This window comes from Giraffa tippelskirchi, chromosome 5, assembly GCF_054371585.1.
Source record: "Giraffa tippelskirchi isolate mGirTip1 chromosome 5, T2T-mGirTip1v1.2.pri, whole genome shotgun sequence".
NCBI classification, from domain to species: Eukaryota; Metazoa; Chordata; class Mammalia; order Artiodactyla; family Giraffidae; genus Giraffa; species Giraffa tippelskirchi.
The window spans coordinates 76,479,277-76,496,153 of NC_137279.1; the positions used below are offsets into that span (position 1 = coordinate 76,479,277).

Genomic DNA, 16,877 nt, shown 5'->3' on the forward strand with positions numbered 1-16,877 from the left:
TCAGGACTGATCTCCTTTAGGATGGACTGGTTGGATCTCCTTGGAGTCCAAGGAACTCTCAAGAGTCTTCTCCATTGCCTAGAGACAACACCAAAAGAACTACATAACAAACCTTGCTGAAATAACCCTTTCTTCCTTGAATTTTCTGGATATATTTACTTGATACAATTTGCCATCCCTGGAAGCTTGAAACCCTTTTTCTTGGTCTTGTCGCTTCTCTACAAATTTAATTAATTAACTTATTTTTGTTGAGATGCTATAAGCCCAAGTTCTAACCACTCCTTTGAGTTACTCATCACTGCTTTTCTTGAATATATGAGCTCTGCAATTAATAATAAACTCTGTCTCTTGTTAAAGTCTTTTGTCAGTCTAATTTTCAGGGCCTCAAGCAATCAACCTAAAAATGTAGAGGAAGAAAGTTTATTTCCTCCTTTATCATACTCCTTCCTTTAAAAGACAGAGTTTAGGAACTCCCCTGGCTGTCTAGTGATTGGGACTCCATACTTCCACTGCAGAGGGCAAGGGTTTGATTCCTGGTTGGAACTAAGATCCTGTAACCCACATGTTGCATCTTGAATGATGTCCAGTGTGGCCAAAAAATTAAAATTTTAAAAAGTAAGAGGTGGAGTTTAATTCTGATCCCTTTGAATGTGGGCTACACTTATAGACTCACTTCTAAGAAATAGAATAAAGCAGAAGTGAGAGTGTGTGAATTTAGAGGTGAGGTCATCAAAGGACGGCAAATTCCTGCTCTTTCTTTCTAGGGGAAGTTATGCCATGTTGTAAGGACACACAAACCACTTATGGAGACATCCTCATGATAAAGGACTAAACCTTCTAGCTGAGAACCAGAGAGGAACTGGGTCCTCTGCCAAAAACCAGAGGTATGAGCCACCCTGGTGTATCCCCAGCCCTAGTCTAGCCTTCAGATGACTGCAGCCTTGGCCAACATCCTAACCATAATTATATGAGAGACTTTGAACAAAACCACCCAGAATATACTCTGGAATTCCTGACTTACAGAAAGCATGAAATAATAAATATATAATGTTTTAGATCACTAAAGTTTTGGCATAATTTGTTACATGAAAACAGATAACTAATACAATAAAGAAAAAGTATTTCAAGGGAAGAGTGATCAAGCACGGCCATACAACTAAGAAATCAAGTAGAAATTAGTAGGTTGTACTGTTAGGGGAAACACACTGACTGAAACTGCCCACCCTGGCCAGGCACCATAGTAACCATTTGTGTGAGTTATTTTATGATAGGAGGTCCTCGTAAGGGACACAGAACTAACAAGCCACCACCAACCAGAAGAATTCAGGAAAAGTCAAAAGGTCACTTGTTCTACCACCTTCCGGAATCCTTCTCACTGGCATCCATCTTGGCTGAGCAATGTGTGCACCACTCTGAGTCAGAGTGATTGGCCAGAAACAACCTGGAAACTAATCCCATCATCATGAGACTGAGAGCCATGTGGCACTGCTCTCTGCTCAGGCATCCCCTTCACAATAAAGTCTCTTGCTTTGCCAGCATGTGTGTCTCCTTGGGGCTTCCCTCATAGCTCAGTTGCTAAAGAATCCGTCTGTGATGCAGCAGACACTGGTTCAATTCCTGGGTTGGGAAGATCCACTGGAGAAGGGATGGGCTACCCACTCTAGTATTCTTGGGGTTCCCTTGTGGCTCAGCTGGTAAAGAATCCACCTGCAATGCAGGAGACCTGGGTTTGATTCCTGGGTTGGGAAGATCCCCTGGAGAAGGGGGAAAGGCTGGAGGGCTACCCACTCCAGTATTCTGGCCTGGAGAATTTCATGGACTGTATAGACAGTTCATTTCTGAATGTTAGACAAGAACCCCCTTTTGGGTCCTGAAAGGGGTCCCCTTTCCTACAAGAGTACCCATAGTAACCTTCTGGTGGGTACTAAAATCCAGAGTTGAGGAAAGCTAACTAAATTTTGTAGGAGACCCTTTGTTCCCAAACTCAAGTTTAGCTACTCTAAAGCTAAAGGTAATTAATACCTGAGAGACAAGTGTTGGTTGGAAGGAAATATTGCTTTATTCAGGAGGCTGGCAACCTGGGGAGAAGAAGAACTTGTGTCCAAGAACCAACTCTGAAGATTCTGCTGGAGTATGAAAGTTTTTAAAGGGATAAAGGGGAGGTTAACCACAGTGAATCATTTGAGGAGAGGGTCAGAGTCTTCATTATTTTCCGCTGGGAACAGACTTTCTTTTGATCCGTTGGTGGTAAGGTAACAGGGTGGCGTTCCAGGAAACGTGCACTCAGCCTGAAGTTACCATCCCCTTCCCAGGTGGGGCCTCTGGTTTCTGCAGAAGAACTCAGAGGTATTTTTATGTGTATACTTTGAGGAAAAACCAGGACCCTGTTTTATGCTACTCTATTGTTTCTTGATTGCTTCTCTTTTGTTTTTGTAATCCCTCCCTTCTTTGATTAGCAACTGTTTGAATCTGCCCTTTGGAACTCAGGGAGAGTCAAGGAGGCTGAATGAAGCCTTTTTCCTACAAATGCAAAACAAGAGAAAGGATTTATACCTGGGACAGCCTCACAGAATTCTGCTCAGTTTTACCTTGGCTAGAATGAGTTCACCCTGTTATTTAAATTATATGCAGAATACATCATGCAAAAGGCTGGGCTGGATGAATCACAAGCTGGAATCAAGATTGCTGGGAGAAATATCAACAACCTCAGATATGCAGACGATACCACTCTAATGGCAGAAAGTGAAGAGGAACTAAAGAGCCTCTTGTTGAGAGTGAAAGAAGAGAGTGAAAAAGCTGGCTTAAAACTCATCAATTCAAAAAACAAAGATCTGGTCCTATCATTTCATGGCAAAAAGATGGGGAAAAATGGAAACAGTGACAGACTTTATTTTCTTGGGCTCCAAAATCACTGCAGATGGTGACTGCAGCCATGAAATTAAAAGACGCTTGCCCCTTGGAAGAAAAGCTGTGACAAACCTAGACAGCATGTTAAAATACAGGCACATTACTTTGCTGACAAAGGACCATAGAATCAAAGTTATGGTTTTTCCAGTAGTCATGTATGGATGTGAGAGTTGGACCATAAAGAAGGCTGAGTGCCAAAGAATTGATGCTTTCAAACTGTGGTGCTGGAGAAGACTCTTGAGAGTCCCTTGGACAGCAAGTAGATCAAACTAGTGAATCCTAAAGGATATCAGCCCTGAATATAAATTGGAAGGACTGATGCTGAAGCTAAAACTCTAATACTTTGACCACCTGATGCAAAGAGCTGTCTCATGGGGAAAGACTCTGATGCTGGTAAAGATTGAGGCCAGGAGGAGAAGGTGGCAACAGATCATGAGATGGTTGGATGGCATCACTGAATCAATGGACATGAGTTTGATCAAACTCCAAGAGATAAGGACAGGGAAGCCTGGTGCACTGCAGTTCATGGGATCACAGCCAGATGGGACTTAGTGACCACACAACAACAGAATGAGTTCAACTATGTGAAACTAACAGTCATTTGTTTTTTTCACTGATGTATTGTTGGAAAGAAAGAAAAGAAAGGAGCATCTGGAAGCTCATCTAGCATCAGTCCTACTTATAAGATGGTTTTGGTCCATCACAACGTGAATTTGGGAAGAGCCTTATTTTTTTAAAAATGGTACCAAGGACTTTTAAGCTTTGGACAGGAAGCTTATAGGGTAAAATCAAATAAATGTTCTCTGTTACTTAGCTGAATTCCTCTGGGTGAAGTCAAGACATCTGTTGATGGCTTCATTATTTTTGATAAGTGATCCAAAATGACTTGTACTTTAGTCAGTCATCACCTGACTGAACAGGTCTTGAGGAGAAAATACCCCAGGAATCTGACTTCAGCTTCTACTTCTCACGTAAAACTTGTCCCTCAAACCATCACAGGACTCTATGCCTAATAGACTGATCTTTTCTCAGTTGCATACTTTTTGACACAGATTAGCCAGTTTGGTGAAAGAATTAAGCCCTAGTGCTCTAGGCACCTACTATGTGCAATGAATTAACTCCTCTCCTTTGCATTTAAATTGTACTAGTTGTGTACCATCCTTGGGAGAATTGAGAAAAATCATTAATTTTCTGTGTTCTGGAGTTCAGATGAGGTACCCTGGTTGAGAAGGATACTCATGGAGGTATGCTGAATTTTACGGCTGCTTCAGCTTAAAGAATTCTGGTTGACTTAGCAAGCTTGAGATTGCTAACTAAGTAGTGAATACTTCACATTTAGACACATTTACTATGAAGTCCTTCTTTCCTTTTCACAGTTTGTTATTTTCATCATTTTTGCTTTTAAAAGTTATTTTGTTCTTTTAATCTTTCAGTCTTTAACTTGAACTGATTTGCCACAGTTTAATTGTTCTGAATGTGCCTTGTCTTTTCGTACTATTTTATACCTCTTCTGTTTTATTTAAACTTTTTATTCTCAATTACATTTTTTGTTTCTCTTTATCACTTTTAACTCTATGGTTATCCTCTCTCTACCTTATCTTTTATTGCAATTTTAATTTTTCATTTGAAAAGTGAAAGTAAAAGTCGCTTAGTTGTATCCGACTCTTGGCAACCCCATGGACTATACAGTCCATGGAATTCTCCAGGCCAAAATACCTGAGTGGGTAGCCTATCCCTTCTCCAGAGGATCTTCCCGACCCAGGAATCCAACCGAGGTCTCCTGCATTGCAGGCAGATTCTTTACTAACTGGACGATCAGGGAAGCCTGCACTTGTTTCTTTTTTTTAAAGACATAATTTTTCATTTGTTTATATCTTTTTTCTTTATTTTATCTCTTCATTAATTGCTCTTATTTAAAAATATTTTTATCTGTTATTTGGTTTTTGCTGCACCATGCAACCTGAGGGATCTTTGTTCCCCAGCCAGGGTTCAAACTCATGCATCCTGCCTAGGGAGCATGGAGTCTTAACCACGGGACTGCCAAGTGGGAGTTACAAACACAGTTCTAAAATGAGCTGTGTTATATATGGCCCACTCCATAAACTAAGGAGGCTGAAGTATTTTCCTCTTCTAGTTTACCCTTCTAGCTTCCTTTAATGGGCCCAACATTCCCTTCCTGATTCGAAGAACTTTAGTTTGATTGATATAGGATGCCCACCAGCCAGAAGTCCCCCCACGATCAGGTAGAATTCTAAGATGGTCTCTAAGATTCCCAGCCCCCAGAGTACAGGCCCTGTATAATCCCCGGCCTGTGAGTGTATGGGACCTGGAGGAGGATGGATTTCATTTCCAAGATTAGATTATGTCGTATTACAAAGATGAAGGGATTCTGCAGATGTAGTTAAAGTTCCAGTCTTTGAATTAATCAGAAGGGAGATTATCCCAGATGGGATGGGTGAGACCTAATCATGTAAGCTCTTAAAAGGAACAGGGCTCATCTTAAAACTCAGAAATTTGAAGTGTGAAAGAGATTCTGCTGCTGGCCTTGAAGAGGTAGGCTGCCGTGTCTAAACAGCCTATGGTCCAAATTGCAAAGACTTGTGAGTAATCTCTAGTTGCTAAATGCAGTGCCCAGCCAACTCTACCCAAAATGTGGATATCTCAGTTATACAGCTGCAAGGAAATAAACTTTGCCAATGACCTGAGGGAGCTTGAGATTGGACCTTCTCATAGTTGAGCCTCCTGATAAGGACAACTAGATGATACTTTGATTTAAGCCTGTGACACTGTGAGCAGAGGACGCAGCTAAAACATGCCAGACTCCTCACCCACAGAAACTATGAGATGACAACTGAGTGTTTTTTTAAGCCACTAAACATGTGGTCATTTGATTCCTATCAATAAAAACTAATATATTGTGTGATGTCATAGTGATAATTTCTTTAACTGCTTAATGGAGCAGTTTGTTCGTATTATGCAGGCAAGTTTCTCTCTAAAGAGGTACAGCTTACAACCTCCATCCTCTGTTCTGACATTATGCAAACCATTTACACACATTACCACATATCAAGAGGGGGAGCTAGGTAAGAAGTTTCATTAGGGGAAGCAACCTAAACAATTGTTGTTGTTGCATAGTCGTGTCTGACTCTTTTCGACCCCATGGACTGCAGCATGCCAGACTTCCCTATCCTTCACTGTATCCTGGAGTAATGCCATCCAACCATCCCATCCTCTGCTTCCCTTTCTCCTCCTCCTCCTCAAGCACCAATGAGTGGTCTCCAATGAGTGGGCTGTTTGCATCAGGTGGCCAAAGAATTGGAGCTTCAGCTTCAGCTTCAGCTTCACCTTTAGCATCAGTCCTTCCAATTTATATTCAGGGCTGATTTCCTTTAGGACTGACTAGTTTGATTTCCTTGCTGTTCAAGGGACTCTAAAGAGTCTTCTCCAGTACCACAGTTTGAGTTTGAAAGCATCAATTCTTCAGCGCTCAGCCTTGTTTATGGTTCAAGTCTCACATCTGTACATGACTACTGGAAAAACCATCGCTTGGACTCTATGGTCTTTTGTTGGCAAAGTGATGTGTCTGCTTTTTAATATGCTGTCTAGGTTTGTCATAGTTTTTCTTTTCTTTTTTTTTTTTTTTAATAAATTTATTTATTTTAGTTGGGGGCTAATTACTTTACAACATTGTAATAGCTTTTGCCATACATTGACATGAATCAGCCATGGGTTTACATGTGTTCCCCTTCCTGGACCCCCCACCCACCTCCCTCCCCATCCCATCCCTCTGGGTCATCCCATTGCCCCGGCCCTGAGCCCTTGTCTCATGCATTGAACATGGAATGGTGTTCTGTTTCACATATGATAATATACATGTTTCAATGCTATTCTCCCAGAACGTCCCACCCTCACCTTCTCCCTCAGAGTCCATAAAATTGTTCTATGCATCCCAACCCTGGTGGTTCAGCTGGTAAAGAAACCACCTGCAATGCAGGAGATCTGGGTTCGATCCCTGGGTTGGGAAGATCACCTGGCGGCTACCCACTCCAGTATTCTGGCTTGGAGAATTCCATGGACTATTCCATGGGGTCAGAAAGAGTTGGAAATGACTGAGTGACTTTTACTTCACTTTTGGGCTTCCCTGGTGGCTCAGCTGGTAAAGAATCCGCCTGCAATGCTGGAGACCTGGGTTTGATCCCTGGGTTGTGAAGATCCCCCGGAGAAGGGAACGGCTACCCACTCCAGGATTCTGGCCTGAAGAATTCCATGGACTATATGGGGTTGCAGAGTCGGACACGACTGAGTGACTTTCTAAGAAGCAAGCGACTTTTAATTTCATGGTTGGAGTCACCATATCAGTGATTTTGGAGCCCAAGAAAATAAAGTCTGTCACTGTTTCCATTGTTTCTCCACCTATTTGCCATGAAGTGATGGGACTGGATGCCATGATCTTACTTGTTTGAATGTTGAGTATTAAGCCAGCTATTCACTCTCTTCTTTCACCTTCATCAGGAGGTTCTTTAGTTCCTCTTCACTTTCTGCCATTAGAGTGGTATCATCTACATATCTGAAGTTGTTGATATTTCTCCCTGCAATCTTGATTCCAGCTTGTGATTCATCCAGCCCAGCATTTCACATGATGCACTCTGCATAGAAGTTAAATAAATGCAGCCCTGTCAATACTGCTTTCCCAATTTTGAAGTAGTTTTTCCAAGTTCAGTTCTAACTGTTGCTTCTTGACCTGCATATAGGTTTCTCAGGATGCAGATAAAGTGGTCTGGTATTCCCATCTCTTTAAGAATTTTCTACAGTTTGTTGTGATCCACACAATCAAATGCTTTAGCAGAAGTCAATGAAGGCTTTAGTAGTCAATGAAGCAGAAATAGATGTTTTTCTGCAATTCCCTTGCTTTTCTATGATCCAGTGGATGTTGGCAGTTTGATCTCTGGTTCCTCTACCTTTTCTAAATCCAGCTTCTACATCGGGAAGTTCTTGGTTCACGTACTGTGGAACCTAGCTTGAAGTATTTTGAGCATTACCTTGCTAGCATGTGAAACGAGAGCAATTGTGCGGTAGCTTGAACATTTTTTGGCATTGCCCTTCTTTGGGATTGGAATGACAACTGACCTTTTCCAGTCCTGTGGCTGCTGCTGAGTTTTCCAAATTCACTGACATTTTTTTTTTTTAAACAATTTATGTATTTATTTGGCTGCGCTAGGTCTTATGGTTGGCTGCAGGATGTTCAATCTTTGCAGCATATGGAATCGAGTTCCCTGACTGGGGAGCAAACCAAGGCCCCCTGTGTTGGGAACTTGGAGTCTTAGCCACTGGACCACCAGGTCAGTCCCTTGCTGACCTATTGAATGCAGCACTTTAACAACATCATCTTTTAGGACTCAAAATAGCTCAGCTGGAATTCCATCACCTCCACTAGCTTTGTTCATTGTAATGGTTCCTAAGGCTCACTTGACTTCAACTCCAGAATGTCTGGCTCTAGGTCAGCGACCATACCATCGTGGTTACCTGGTTCATTAAGATGTTTTTTGTATAGTTCTTCTCTGTATTCTTGCCACCTCTTCTCAATCTCTTCTGCTTATGTTAGGTCCATACTGTTTCTCTCCTTTATTGTGCCCATCTTTGCATGAAATGTTCCCTTGGTATCTTTAATTTTCTAGGAGGATCTCTAGCTTTTCCTATTCTATTGTTTTCCTCTATTTCTTTGCATTGTTCACTTAAGGAGGCTTTCTTATCTCTCCTTGCTATTCTTTGGAACTCTGCATTCAGATGGGTATATCTTTCCTTTCTCCTTTGCCTTTCGCCTCTCTTCTTCTCTCAGCTATTTGTAAGGCCTCCTCAGACAACCGTTTTCCCTTTTGGCTTCTCTTTTTTATTTGGGATGGTATTGGTTACTGCTTTCTGTATAATGTTATGAACCTCTGGTCTGTAGTTCTTCAGGTACTCTATCTATCAGATCTAATTGCTTAAATCTATTTGTCACTTCCACTGTATAATCATAAGTGATTTGATTTAGGTCATACCTGAATGGTGTAGTGGTTTTCCCTACTTTCTTCAATTTAAGTCTGAATTTTGCAATAAGGAGTTCATGATCTGAGCCACAATCAGCTCCAGGTCTTGTTTTTGCTAAGTATGTAGATCTTCTCCATCTTCATCTGCAAAGAGTATAATCAATCTGATTTCAGTATTGACCATCTGGTGATGTCCATGGGTAGAGATATCTCTTGTGTTGTTGGAAGAGGGTGTTTGCTATGACCAGTGTGTTTTCTTGACAAAATTCTGGTAGCTTTTGCTGTGCTTCATTTTGTACTCCAAGGCCAAATTTGCCTGTTACTCCAGATATCTCTTGACTTACTACTTTTGCATTCCAGTCCCCTATGATGAAAGTACATCTTTTTTTTTGGTGTTAGTTCTAGAAGGTCTTGTAGGTCTTCATAGAACTGATCAGCTTCTTTGACATCAGTGGTTGGGGCATAGACTTAGATTACTGTGTGTGATGTTGAATGGTTTGCCTTGGAAAGAAACTGAGATCATTCTGTCATTTTTGATATTGCACCCAAGTATTGTGCTTCTCTTTTGTTGACTCTGAGGGCTACTCCATTTCTTCTAAGGGATTCTTGCCCACAGTAGTAGATGTAATGGTCATCTGAATTAAATTCACTCATTCTTGTCCATTTTAGTTCGCTGATTCCTAAGATGTTGATGTTCACTCTTGCCATCTCCTGTTTGACCACTTCCAATTTACCTTGGTTCATGGACCTAACAAAGTGGGTCAGTCATTTCAGTCACTCAGTCACGTCTGACTCTTTGTGACCCCATGGACTGCAGCATGCCAGGCTTCCCTGTCCATCACCAACTCCTGGAACTTGTTCAAACTCATGTCCATTGAGCTGGTGATTCCATCTAACCATTTCATCCTCTGTCGTCCCCTTCTCCTCCCACCTTCAATCTTTCCCAGCATCGGGGTCTTTTCCAATGAGTCAGTCCTTTGCATCAGGTGAATGAGTCACTACTTTGCAAAGTATTGGAGCTTCAGTTTCAGCATCAGTCCTTCCAATGAATATTCAGGACTGTTTTCCTTTAGGATTGATTGGTTTGATTTCCTTGCAGTCCAGGGGACTCTCAAGAGTCTTCTCCAACACCAGAGTTCAAAAGCATCAATTCTTCGGCACTCTGCTTTCTTTATAGTCCAATACTCACATTCATACATGACTACTGGAAAAACCATAGCTTTAACTAGACGGACCTTTGTTGGCAAAGTAATGTCTCTGCTTTATAATATGCTGTCTAGGTTGGTCGTAACTTTCCTTCCAAGGAGCAAGCATCTTTTAATTTCATGGCTATATTCACCATCTGCAGTGATTTTGGAGCCCCCCAAAATAAAGTCTGTCACTGTTTCCATTGTTTCCTCATTTATTTGCCATGAAGTGATGGGACTGGGTGCCATAACTTTAGTTTTTTGAATGTTGAGTTTTAAGCCAGCTTTGTCACTTTCCTCTTTCACTTTCATTAAGAGGCTCTTTAGTTCTTCACTTTCTGCCTTAAGGGTGGTGTCATCTGCATATTTGAGGTTATTAATATTTTCTTCCAGCAATCTTGATTTCAGCTTGTGCTTCATCCAGCCCAGCATTTCACATGACATACTCTGCATATAAGTTAAATAAGCAGGGTGACAATATACAGCCTTGATGTACTCCTTTCCCAACTTGGAACTGGTCTGTTGTTCCAACAGTTCTAACTGTTGCTTCTTGACCTGTATACATGTTTCTCAAGAGACAGGTCAGATGGTCTGGTATTCTCATCTCTTTCAGAATTTTCCACAGTTTATTGTGATCCACACAGTCAAAGGCTTTGGCATAGTCAATAAAGCAGAAGTAGATGTGTTTCTGGAACTCTTGCTTTTTCGATGATCCAATGGATGTTGACAATTTGATCTCTGGTTCCTCTGCCTTCTCTAAATCCAGCTGAAACGTCTGGAAGTTCATGGTTCATGTACTGTTGAAGCCTGGCTTGGAGAATTTTGAGCATTACTTTGCTAGCATGTGAGATGAGTGTGGTAGTTTTAACATTCTTTGGCATTGCCTTTCTTTGGGTTTGGAATGAAAATGGACCTTTTCCAGTCCTGTGGCCACTGCTGAGTTTTCCAAATTTGCTGGCATATTGAGTGCAGCACTTTCACAGCATCATCTTTCAGGATTTCAGTTCAGTTCAGTTCAGTTGCTCAGTTGTGTCCGACTCTTTGTGATTCCATGAATTGCAGCACACCAGGCCTCTCTGTCCATCATCAACTCCTGGAGTCTACCCAAACCCATGTCCATCGAGTCAGTGATGCCATCCAACCATCTCATCCTCTGTCATCCCCTTCTCCTCTTGCCCCCAATCCTACCCAGCATTAGGGTCTTTTCCAATGAGTCAACTCTTCTCATGAGGTGGCCAAAATATTGGAGTTTCAGCTTCAACATCAGTCCTTTCAATGAACACCCAGGATTGATCTCGTTTAGGATGGATTGATTGGATCTCCTTGCTGTCCAAGGGACTCTCAAGAGTCTTCTCCACCACCACAGTGCAAAAGCATCAATTCTGCGGTGCTCAGCTTTCTTCACCGTCCAACTCTCACATCCATACATGACCACTGGAAAAACCATAGCCTTAACTAGACGGACCTTTGTTGGCAAAGTAATGTCTCTGCTTGTAAATATGCTATCTAGGTTGGCCATAACCCTCCTTCCAAGGAGTAAGCGTCTTTTAATTTCATGGCTGCAATCACCATCAGCAGTGAGTTTGGAGCCCAGAAAAATAAAGTCTGACACTGTTTGCACTGTTTCCCCATCTATTTCCCAGGAAGTGATGGGACCAGATGCCATGATCTTAGTTTTCTGAACGTTGAGCTTCAAGCCAACTTTTTCACTCTCCTCTTTCACTTTCATCAAGAGGCTCTTTAGTTCTTCACTTTCTGCCATAAGGGTGGTGTCATCTGCATATCTGAGGTTATTGATATTTCTCCTGGCACTCTTGATTCCAGCTTGTGTTTCTTCCAGCCCAGCGTTTCTCATGATGTATGCTGCATATAAGTTAAATAAGCAGGGTGACAATATACAGCCTTGACGTACTCCTTTTCCTATTTGGAACCAGTCTGTTGTTCCATGTCCAGTTCTAACTGTTGCTTCCTGACCTGCATACAGGTTTCTCAAGAGACAGGTCAGATGGTCTGGTATTCCCATCTCTTCCAGAATTTTCCACAGTTTATTGTGATCCACATAGTCAAAGGCTTTGGCATAGTCAATAAAGCAGAAATAGATGTTTTTCTGGAACTCTCTTGCTTTTTCGATGATCCAGCAGATATTGGCAATTTGATCTCTGGTTCCTCTGCCTTTTCTAAAACCAGAAATAGCTCAACTGAAATTCCATCACCTCCATTAGCTTTGTTCATAGTGATGCTTCTTAAGGCCCACTTGACTTCACATTCCAGGATGTCTAGCTCTAGGTGAGTGACCACACCATCGTGGTTATCTGGTGTGATTAACAAAGTGGTTAAAGTTATAAATTAAAAGAATGGGATCTTGAGTCTTCCAATAAGATTCCTTGAAAGGAAGTAAGGTATAAGTACCCAAACTTGATATCACAATTATACTTTTCCCAAATAGTCAAAACAATATGGCTTATCTCACATGATCAACTTAGAAAGTGACTTTGACTCTTCTCTTATTGAAGAGTAGTTTCCATGTCCTCTTCATCTGCACTAGGCAGACTTGTGACAGAAATAACACTCTGACTTCCAAGGCAAAATCACCAGCATATTCATTCTAGAAATTTTCACTCACTATGTAAATAGTCTGATTTACAACCACCATGCTGAGAGCAACCTAAAATCAACCCAAGCAAAGAGGCCACATGAAAAGGCCCTATGACTCCATGCAGAGAGTGAGATGCCTTGCCAATCCCTAATTGTTCAGATCTCCAGTGTATCAGCTCTAACCAGTTGATTGCAATTGGGTAAGACTTGATCATATGCCACTACTGCCCAACCAAACTTTACTCAAATTCCTGACCCACAGAAATCAGGAGAGATAATAAAGCAATTGCTGTGGTTTTAAGTCTTTAAATTTTAGGATGATTTGTTACATAGCAACAGATAAGCAGAACATTTGAGTTTAAAATCCTTCCTTTGGCCAGCCTGTCATTCCCTGAATGATTCTAAGTCTTCACTGGCCTCCCTTCTACTCTCACCTACTCAAGACTTTGCCCTTATAATCTTCCTCAACAGAATTATGAATGGTCCTCTTGGTGTGTAAATTGACTCAATCCTCTTCCTTTGTTTTGAGATTTAGGAGAGTTTGGCTAATGTTGGCATATTTCAATGGCTCTTCTAGTTCTGAATCAATTGTGCCTTTGCTGGGTTAACTGAGAGATGAGAAGACCACATATAAAAGATATGCTAGAAATGGGACAAGACGTATGAAATATGACATTGATTTCAAGGAATTTACAATCTATTTAGTGTTTTTAAAACATCAGTGATGAACGCTCTGTTCAGAAAACTTCAGTGACTCCACGTGGCTCTAGGTAGAATGATTATTTCATTTATTACCCAAATCAGTAGTGTTGAAAGTGAAAGGAGCCACTATTACTAGCTGCCTTGAAAAACCAGGGATAAATTTAGGAGGATTCTGGGAAATCAGCACATGTGGTCCTCACAGCTATGGAACCTCTTGAAGGAGAGGTATGACATCTCTTATTCATTGTCGTGCTCAGCCAAAGCACAGCTTCATTTAAACCCAACTCTCTTACCACTCTGTGCCTACTCCCATGTACCTGCTCTGCCTCTTCCTCTGCTATTGTGTATACACTATCTATCCTTCTTAATGGGGACAACCCCTTCAAACATATGCCAGTTTATATCTACTCTCTCTTCCCCACTCGAGATTTTGCCTATGTAATTCTCCCCTTTGTATCCCTGGTTCGATTAGTGTTTCGCTATCATTTCCTCAGCCCACAAACATGCTGTTATATCTCTTATCTTTGAAAAAGCCCCTCTTGCCTCCATTTTCCCCTTCAGTTATGACCTTAATTCCCTTCTTCCTTTCACACAAAATTATTTGAAAGAATATTCAGTCTCTAATTTCTCTTCTTTTGTTCTATTTTCAACCCACTTCAAAGAGGATTTTGCCTCCACCAGTCCATCAGAACTGCTCTGGTCATGGTAGCTAATGCCCTCTACACGCTACACCCAGTGGTCATGTCTCATCCTTTCAGCAGCATTTGACAAAGGGGATCTCTCTAAGTCTTCTCTAAAAAATCCTCTTCATTTGACTTCTGTATCACTACACTCACGTGGCTTGATTCCTACCTCTCTGGCCACCCTTTCAGAGTCCTCACAATCCCCTCCTTCCTGTGCTAAAGGTTCCAATGTCCCAAGGTTTAGTCCTTGGGTCTCGCAGCTTTTTGGCTGCACTCACTCCTTTGGGGATTTTATCCAACCTCAGAGTTTTAAACTCTCTCTATATCTGCCAGTTCCCCAACTTGCATCTCTAATTTGAACCTCCTTCCAGAGCTCCAGTCTTGATGATCCAGTTGTTTACTCTGTCTCCACTTGGATGCCTAACAGGCATTTCAAACTGTATGTGTCCAAAGGTGAACACTTGCTGTTTACCTTAACACTGTTCCTTCCTTAGCCTTGCTGAGCAGACAAATGGAAACTCCATTTTTTGACAGAAAAAGTGGTGTCATCTTTGACTTTTCTTCATAGCCAAACCATCAGCAAATTCTGTCTGTTCTGCTGTTTACCTTAACACTGTTCCTTCCTTAGCCTTGCTGAGCAGACAAATGGAAACTCCATTTTTTGACAGAAAAAGTGGTGTCATCTTTGACTTTTCTTCATAGCCAAACCATCAGCAAATTCTGTCTGTTCTACCTTCAGCATGTTTCCAGAATTAGACTATCATTATTTCTCAAGCTCCTAACTTGTCTTCCTGTTCCTGCCTTTGCTTTTTATTGGTCTATTCTTAACACTGCAACCAGACTTATTTTGTTAAGTCCTAAGTCAGATTATGTCACTTCTTGACTTAAAACGTGTATCTCACTGAGAGTAAAGATGAAAGCATTTCTCTTCCCATCACTTCTTTGACTTCTTCTCTTTCTCTCCCTCTCATTCACTCTACCCTAGCTCACTGCACATTGCTGTCCTTCAAACAAACCAGGCATGCATATTTGTTCATGCTGTTCCATCTCCATAGAAGGAGACAGACATCCCCCCTAGACATCTTAATGGACACCTCCTCCACTTCCCTCAAAAGTACCAGGGACTTCCCTGTGGGCCAGTGGTTAAGACTCCACACTTCTGATGCAGGGGATGGGTTTTGATTCCTGGTTGGAGAACTAAGATCCCACATGCTGTGGGGCAAATAAGCCTGCACGCCACAGCTAAAGAGTTCATTGCTCTGCAATGAAGACCCGGTGCAGCCAAAATAAATAAAGTAATCCAAAGGTCATCATGTTGGATGACCTTCCTTGGTCACTGTGGTGGCCAGCCTCCAGCATGGCCCCATTGATTTCTGCATCCTGATATTCGTACCCTTGTGTCCTCTCCCACATTGTACCAGGGTTGGTTTTTGTGATGGCAGAAGTAATGATGTGCCGCTTGAGATTAGGTGATAAAGGCCTGCAGCTTCCATCTTGAGCATGTGATCTCCTCCTTGAATCACTCTCTCTGTGTTTGAGAGAGCAAGCCGTTATGTCATGAGCAGTCCTATGGAGAGGCAAGGAACCAAGGCCTCTTGCCAATAGCCATGTGCGTTGAGCATGGAAGCTCATAGTCAATATCGTGTTTGCAAGTTCATTGGAGATCCTGAGCCAGAACCATTCCTGTTAAGCTATTCTTGTCTTCCTAACCTTAGAAGTGTGTGAAATAGTAAATGTTTATGTCTTCGGCTGTTAAGTTTTGGAGTAATTTGTCATACAGCAATAAATAATCCAGACACATCATATCCAAACTCATCCCCTGGCACATTGACTTTTCTGCTTTGTGTTTTCTTCTTAACATTAATTATACTATTTATTTATCTTGTTTTGGTCTTCCTCCTTAACTAGGACATAAACTTCTGAAGGGCAGGTATTTTTGTCTGTTTTGCTCACTGTCATGTCCCTAGCACTTAGAACAGTCTGACAGATAGCTTGCACTCAACAAGTATTTGTTAAATAAGTGCATAAGTAAATGAATGAATCTGATTCCAGCCTTCTGTTTGAAAATTCTCCTACATAAATTTACTTATAATTCTAATCTTTCTCACAGTTTTCCAAGAATCACTTTTATTCCAAAGCCTCTGGGGTCACTTCTGCTATAACATAATGTATGTGCTCCTAAAAATCACCTCATTATGCAAATGCCATACAATAAAAACCACATGGGGAAAATGGGGTTAGAGGTCACAAAACCTAAATACACTTTGTCAGCCACAGCAACAAAAAGCCACAAGAACCTAATAAAAGGGCAGCACAATTTATACTATTAAATGGTTAAGAAATACATGAATATTACAATAAATAGGGCACATACCTTGAAACAGACTTGAATTTTGCATATGGAAGTGGGTGTCAGAAGGGGTGCAGTTTATGAGTTGTCAGTGGTGGAAGGGGGTTATCTAAAATTGAAAAGAAAGATACAACACAGTTTGTGAGCTTAGATAGGTGGTAGAAATTTGAGGGGTGTGCTTGTATACATTTTGTGTATTCCTACCTTGCTTAGTGCAGTTAAGAGCATTTTTGTCCATTTGCCTAGAGTTTCTCAGGGTAAGATCAAGCATAAGCAAATCCAAGATTTGCATTGTGCTCAAATTTCTCCCTAATATATGAACCAGGCTGGAACAAATTCATGTTTTCAAAATAAGCCTTAGAGCAAAACTGACTGTATCTTTGTTTATGTAACTTCCTAAGGCCATAATGGTCTTCTTTCTCGTTTT

The 16,877-nt window shown here is 41.3% G+C and overlaps 2 long non-coding RNA genes across 2 annotated transcripts in view; both read right to left on the reverse strand.

Moving 5' to 3' along the window:
- The window catches only part of LOC145507708 (uncharacterized), a 76,790-nt gene that overhangs the window by 19,186 nt on the left and 40,727 nt on the right, over window positions 1-16,877 (reverse strand). The window contains exon 5 of the long non-coding RNA XR_014055042.1: window positions 16,475-16,559. This is a non-coding gene — a long non-coding RNA (uncharacterized LOC145507708). The remainder of the gene's footprint in view (window positions 1-16,474; window positions 16,560-16,877) is intronic.
- Window positions 8,082-14,695, reverse strand: LOC145507711 (uncharacterized). Its single transcript, XR_014055046.1, has 3 exons — window positions 12,305-14,695; window positions 10,316-11,273; window positions 8,082-8,317 (listed from the first exon to the last, which is right to left on the reverse strand). It is a non-coding gene; the product is annotated as an uncharacterized LOC145507711 (long non-coding RNA).